Source organism: Lepus europaeus, chromosome 3 (genome assembly GCF_033115175.1).
Source record: "Lepus europaeus isolate LE1 chromosome 3, mLepTim1.pri, whole genome shotgun sequence".
Classification (NCBI taxonomy): Eukaryota; Metazoa; Chordata; class Mammalia; order Lagomorpha; family Leporidae; genus Lepus; species Lepus europaeus.
Genome location: NC_084829.1, coordinates 52,731,464 through 52,738,942, shown reverse-complemented (window position 1 = coordinate 52,738,942; position 7,479 = coordinate 52,731,464). Strand labels below are relative to the sequence as shown.

Sequence of the window (7,479 nt, the reverse complement as noted above, 5' to 3'; positions counted from 1 at the left end):
TCCTCTTGTATAGCTTGGCAGCCACCCTGAACAAATGGTATTTCCTGTATCTATTTGCTTCCCACTGTGAGCATAAAGAGGTATGAACATGAACAAGGCCCCAAAGCTGTTCTTTGGCCTATCAAAATCTGGATGTAATCTCCCAAGAGCTGAGCTACTGCATTACAGTCACCAAGGAACTTCCAACCTGGGTGGAGGGACAGGCCTCTAAAACATAATTGTTATTTTCCAGGTCATCCTGCCTAGGGCACAGTTGGTTGGCAACACCAGCTATTTCTCTAGCTGTAGCCCCATCTCACGGATTTTAGCTCAATTTCTGAGGCTCCACAAAAGCTCCCATTCTGGTCCTGCTATAGTTGTCCACAGTTATATGAACTTCTTCCACAGGACAGCTCCCATACATATACACTATCAGATGGCTTATGGATTAGTCAGGGTCCTCTAGAAAATGAGAACCAACAGGTTATGTATAGACAGATGTATCAGGAGTTTGGTTATAGGAGTTAGCTCACATGGTTATGGAGCTTGATAAATCCCACGACCTGCCTCCTTCAGGATGGAGAACCAGGAAAGTTGGTGATGCAATGCAAAGTATGAAGGCTTTTGAATCAGCAGGGATTATCACGTAAATCCAAGCCTAAAGCCAAAAGCCCCAAACTAGGAGCACCAATGTCCAAGGTCCGGAGAAGATAGATGTTTCAGCTCAAGCAGAGACAGTTAATATGTACTTCCTCCACCTTTTTGCTGTACTTGGGCACTCAATACATTGGGAGATATGAGCCCACATGGGGAGGATTTATTCTCCTTGCTCAATCTGCTGATGTAAATGCTAATCCCCTCCAAAGACATTCTCACAGACACCTGGAAATGTATTACCAATTTTCTGTGTACCCCTTGGCTCAGTCAACTGGATACATAAAAGTAGGTATGAGAACTTGGCTGTTCCACTTGGCCCTAGTAAGCAGAGATAGCTTTTCTGTTCAAGGATATATCTCTCTTGCTGCTCTGAGCCTGACAGCCTCCCCACCTGCTTGTTCCTTGGATCCTAGGAGAGGCTTGAGATCTTGACTTCCTCCCAATCTCCCTCCTGCCCCCATTACTGTCTCTCCAGTTACCCCACTGCAAAGATGGTGGTTCCAGCTCTTTTCAATTTCCTCTTCCAAGATCTGCTTCCCATACCTCCTCCCATGGACAAGGACTATTTCCCATCATCCATCATTCACTGAAGCCTAAACATATTGCACATTTCACCTCAATTGAAATCCTCAACTAGGTCCAGCATTGTGACATAGCAGGTAAAGCCACCATCTGCAAAGCTGACATCCCATATGGGCACCAGTTGGAGTCCCAGATGTTCCTCTTCCAATCCAGATCACTGATAATGTGCCTCGGAAAGCAATGGAGGATGGCTCAAGTGCTTGGGTTCCTGCACCCACGTGGGAGACCGAGAAGAAACTCCTGCCCCTGGCTTTGGCCTGGCCTAGCCCTGGTTATTACAGCCATCTGGGGAGAGAGAGAACCAGTGGTTGGAAGATCTCTTTCTTTCTCTCTGTTTCTCCCTCTCTCTAACTGTCTCATAACATGTTAGGAAAGTGGAAAGACTTTCAAATAAATAAATAAATATTTAAATTAAAAAAATCCTCAACCTGCAAGATTTGTGTTATTATCTGTAGTTTGAAGATTTGTCTCCCCTAAAAGTCAAGCTGAAAATTGATTTACATTGAGGCAATTACCTTTAAGAGGTAATTAGGTCATTAAGAGGGGCTCATGCCTTTCTTATGGAGTTTGTTCACTCTAAGAGAACAAGTTATCCTTGACTGATGCCTCCTCTCTTCTCTTCTGCTTGTCCTTCCACGTTCCTACCATGTTATGACACAGCACATGTCCTCGCAAGGCTTAGATCACTTTGTTTTCATACTGGTTTTCAAAATAGTGGTATTCTCAATCTATTCTCTATGTACTTTGCTGAGCTCTTCATGGTCCAAGTGCTGGTTCTGGCAGTGAGCCGACTGATGGGCTGCAAAATCGATCAGCTCCCATTTACAGTGTGAAGGTACTCCTACTCCTAAAACCTCCCTCCCCTCCCAACAGCCCCCTCCTCCTTTCTGGAACCTCTTATCCAGGACCTCCAGCTACTTTTGAATATCCAAATCCTGGGATCCACCAAGCCTATCTTCATATCCCACAAGCATCAGAGGCTATTTTGGGGTGGAGGGGTGGGGATGGGATGAGCTTTAATTTATATATTCTGTCCTATTTTAATGTCTTCAAAATGAGCATGTGTTATGTTTATAAATAAATATTTTCCATTTCAATAGAATTGTGAAAAGGCAACCTTGGCCTACTTTTGCTCTTTTGCTTTAAATCCCAATAAGTCCTTGAGAAGATTCTTGAAACGCTATCTTTAGTATCAGAAGATGTCAGATAAATAAGATTAACTAGAATAGAGAAAAACATCAACCTCCTCTTATCTTGCCAAGTTCCTCCAGTCTGGTCTTGTTCCAACAGGAGGAGGGGGAATGTCTGTCTAGAAAAACACCCAAAAAAGATTGGAATGCCCAAACCTTGCATCTGCCTCCAGAAGCAAAGCTGGTTAGGTCTGACTCCTGAGTTCCTTCTGTATGGCTGGCTTCCTCACTCTCATCCTTTTTATCTTAAAAAAAAAAAAAAATGTATCTGTTACTAGATTTTTTTTTACCTGAAATATAATGCGCCAGTTTGTAAGGATAAACTCCATTTGTGAGATTTGTGGGACAGAACACAAAGCAGGTGGCCTTAGAGCTGAGAAGCTGTTTGGACCTGGAGCCCAAGTTGTGTGTCCACAGCTTTCTGATCAACCTGTGCTGCTCTGTAAGCTGACATTGCTCTTCCTCTGTGCATAAGTCTCAGTCAGTCTCTCCTGTTGATTTTCAGTGATCCTTAAGCTGAAAGGGGAGCCCAAGCTTCACTACTTCAATGGAAGAGGGAGAATGGAGACCGTCCGTTGGCTCTTGGCTGCAGCTGGAGTAGAGGTAAAATGCTGGATTTGCTCATATTATTTTTGTCTGTAAGTCATTGAGTGCTTACTTAGGGTAATGCTGCAAAAAAACTCTTTATATGATTCCCAAACAAAAACCAGTTTTTGCCATATGCACATTAAATGTGGGCTGAGAGTAGATGAGTGAACAGGTATCTGTTTGCTGATACTATGCTCAACCAAGGTGATGCAAATACTGAAAAAGTACTGCAAAAGTTCCTGGAAAATGTAAAAAAAAATTTTTTCAAAAAAAATTTTAAATCCATGCACAGCTTTTTCATGTGTTTTTCATGTGCTTTTTGAAGACCCTTTGTGCAAATTTCAAAAGATTTTGCACTAAAATAAAGTTATCTTTTAATTCAGCTCCATGAATTTTTGAAGTAGCCTCAAATAGTGTTTATAATTTGCTACTAAAAATATAACTGTCTTGCACATCAATGAATTTTTTAATCATCAAAAATTACATTCTCAAAACCTTTAAAAGGTAAGTTATTAAAATATATAAACAGCCTTCAAAAAATCTTTGAGTCTGCCTGAACATTAATTGTGGATATAAAAAATTAGCCTCTTTTGTAACCCATACAGAAATATTTTCTTAGTCACTCTTAAATGGTCTCTTAAATCCAAAGATGAAGGAACAGGAGTTTCTGCTAGCCTATGACCAGCTCTATTGTAGTTTACATAAAAGTAGCAAGTAACCTTGGTCACTTTATACTCATTGGTATGCTCTATGTTCTATTGAAACCCTGTCAGAAGGAATCGGCTCCTTTGTTCTGTAGAAATGGAGACACCTTATGTGAATGTAGCTTGGAACATGGTTTAGATTTAAGTACTTTGTGAAATGCATACATTTTATAGGATCAGGTAGTGTTATTGTAAAGGAAGATCTTTATAAAAAGTTTACCAGTCTCTCTACAAATCCTTTATTTTTCATGTCTTAAATTAAAATTTTGGAGACATGTAAAATACAAAGGATATTATAATAATATGATGCTATGACATGGAATGAGCAATTTTTAGTAGTTTATAATTGCCTTCAGTCTTTTTAAAAAAAACTCACAGGTAATATATGTTTCTGTTAAATATAAACATTAACAGATAAAGCTAAAATTCAATTGGACCATCCCATGCATCTCTGCTTTAGCAAACTGTAAGTAGTCGGTCTAACATTTGTAATTTTGCATTCACATGTGTATTCACCAATCTTGGACTCCTGTGCCTTTGGAAATAATTTAGATTAATGTCTCCTTTTGTGTATCATTACATGTTTCCTCTTTGCACTCAATATTGTGTTTCTGAGGTCTATCCATGTTAAGATGGATAGATGACAAGTGGATAAATGATGAAAGAATGACAGAGAACGAGAGAGAAAGGAAAGATTTCTTGGGGGGCATTGCATATATTTTAGTATAATAAAAAAAAAAAAAAAACTTGAACTGACTTCTTCCACCAATGACTTAATTTTTACAAAATGAAGAAAGGCCAATTCTCTTCTCTGAGCCACACGAAGCCCCTGAGTCCTCACAGCTTTTAGACTCAGGGAAGTCAGTACTGCCATAGCTGCCAGAGTCAGGGGGAGACTCCGTCGTCAGTTCCTGCCTTCTGTGCCCGCATTTCCCTCGGGATGTGAGCCACATGAATTTTCACAAGTTCTACAGCCCTGCTGTGTAGGAAATGCAACTTCGCCACAGTGGTTTTGCTTCGCTTATCTCGGGTGCCTCTGCAGCTTCTGCCACAGCCACTCACACGGCGAGCCTTTAAGCAAAAGATAAAATTGAAGAAAATACACCATTTTCCTTTTCTGAAAGTTCAGATGGGAAACCTTTTCTGTGTGCTGTGGTGAAAGTCCGTCTAAAACTATGGGGAAATTCCTCAGGTAGTAGTGAGTCTGGATAGATGGCAAGCTGGTACCCACACCCAGAACTGGGCCACTGAACCGGCTCACCCCCTCCACACCCCATTCCCCATTCCCCAGCCCTGGGGGCTCCCCATCCCTCCACGTTCCCTTCCCACACTCCCCTCAAGTCTCAGCCTGCTAATGCCCCACTTGGAATTTGGAGTTGGGCTTCACGCTTGAGGCTTTTGGAGCCTGGCCAAATCAGACAAAAGCTATTCTGGAGTTCCTGACGTGAGAAATTGAAATCACTAACACACCGCTTTCTTCATCACACCTCATAAAACTCAGAAATAACATTTAATCTGGGGGTGGGGGGGAGTGCTTCTCTGAAAGCTTTGTTACACCTGGCTTATCCTCCTCGATATTCTCATATTTGATACCAACTTTGGAATAAGGCTTCTTCCTGTAGTAGTCATGTAAATAAAACTTACACAGGAGCCAAGGTGATAATACCGGAAATGTCATGGCCTGGGAGACCAAGGAATCCAGTCCTGATGCTCCCAGCATCCAGCTGAGGGACTTGAGGCAAGTCACTTAACCTCACTGTGCTTCCTAAGCATCAGCCGAAAGTTTGGGGGAAAAAAGGACTCCAATAATATATCAGTTTGTTGGCCTTTCTTTTCTTTTTTCTGATGAAAATGAGAGAAAGGGGTGGGGGACAGAGAGCCACCTCTATCAACCCTATCTAAACCAAGAAAATTTTATGAAGAATGGAAGGTAATGGAGAGATAGCACTTCATATTACAGATTATTAAACAGACCCAGGGAGAACTTACCTGCAAAAACAAAGAGCAGGGGGAAGAAACAAGAGAACTTCCCCACCACACACACATACACACCCCCAGTCTACCCCAACATAAAGATTTTTAAATATAGTAAATGTCGAATTCCTATCCTCTGAATGCCATATTTCTGCTAAGACCTAGCCATAAGAAAAAGAACATGACTGCTAAACACTTGCTTGTTTTTAGCGAAAAGGCCCGAAAAGTGAGATTTTTTAATGTATTCATATTTTCTATTTTTTTCTACAATGAGTTCTGTAACTTCTGCAAGAATATTGAAAATATTTTAAGTGGGGGCCGGCGCCATGGCTCACTTGGTTAATCCTCTGCCTGTGGCGCCAGCATCCCATATGGGCGCTGGGTTCTAGTCCTGGTTGCTCCTCTTCCAGTCCATTTCTCTTCTGTGACTTGGGAAGGCAGTGGAGGATGGCCCAAGTGCTTGGGCCCTGCACCTGCATGGGAGACCAGGAGGAGGCACCTGGCTCCTGGCTTCAGATTGGCACAGCGCGCTGACCATAGCAGCCATTTAGGGGGTGAACCAAAGGAAGGAAGACCTTTCTCTCTGTCTCTATCTCACTGTCTAACTCTTATCTGTCAAATAAAAAAAAATATTTTAAGCGAATAAAAGACTTTTTGCTTGTCTTTGTTTTATAAAATTGGCAGCGTTTACAGGCAGGCATTTGGAGTGGCAGTTAAGATGCTGCTTGAGATACCCACATCCCATGTTAGAGGGCCTGAGTTCAAGTCCTGGCTCCACTCGCAATTCCAGCTCACCGCTAATGTGCACCCGGTGAGTTAGCAGGTGATTACTCAAGTAGTGGGATCCCTGCCACCCATATGGAACACTGGATTAAGTTCTTGGCTCTTGTATTCACCCTGATCCATTTCATGAGTAAACCCACAAATCTCTCTCTGCCCTTTGGATAAAATAAATCCATCAAAAATATTTTTTAAAAGGGGAAAGAGTCAATAATTTATCCTGGGATTGGCACTGTGGTGCGGTGAGTTGAGCTGCCATCTGCAGCACCAGCATCCCCTGTGAGCACTGGTTCAAGTCCTGGTTGCTTCACTTCTGATCCAGCTCCCTGCCAATGTGCCTGGAAAAGCGGTGGAGGATGCCCCATGCACTGAACACATGTGGGAGACCCAGATGAAGCTCCTGGCTCCTGGCTTTGGCCTGGCCCCGCCCTGGTTGTTGTGGCCATTTGAGGAGTGAATCAGTGAATGGAAGTTCTTTCTCTCTCTCCCTCTCCTCCCCATCTCTGTAACTCTGCCTTCCAAATAGATACTTTTTAAATATATATATATATATATACACACATATCCTTAGTTTAAAAATAAAATAAAAATTGGCAGAATTCCCTGGAGACCAAAATGTTTCTTACTTTTGCATTTAAGGATTGAAGTTAATGCTAGCCTTCAGGGTGCAAGAATATTATCTAACATCCTAGTTTAACATTATTTAAGCATGCAGGGATGACAACCAGGGGACCATGTACTGGTATACAGGGGTATTTCTAAAAAGTTAATGGGAAAAAAGGAATTAAAAGATGTTCATATGGTGTAAAAATTTTTTTGAAATTCATGCCATTTTTTTTCATAATGCACATTTTCCACAAACTTTTTGAAGTAGGCTCTGCTGTGGTTTGAATAGGATATGGCTCCCAAGCTCAGGCAAATGTTAGAAGCATAAATATCACAGTCTCATGTATGGTGCAGGGTGGGTGGAAACTTAATCCAGCTGTGGTGTTTAGAAAGAGGCCTCATGGATGGTCCTATGGTCT

The 7,479-nt window shown here is 41.8% G+C and overlaps 1 pseudogene; it reads left to right on the top strand.

Moving 5' to 3' along the window:
* The first annotated feature begins 512 nt into the window (after window positions 1–512).
* The window catches only part of LOC133756548 (glutathione S-transferase-like), a 17,403-nt pseudogene continuing 10,436 nt past the window's right edge, over window positions 513–7,479 (top strand).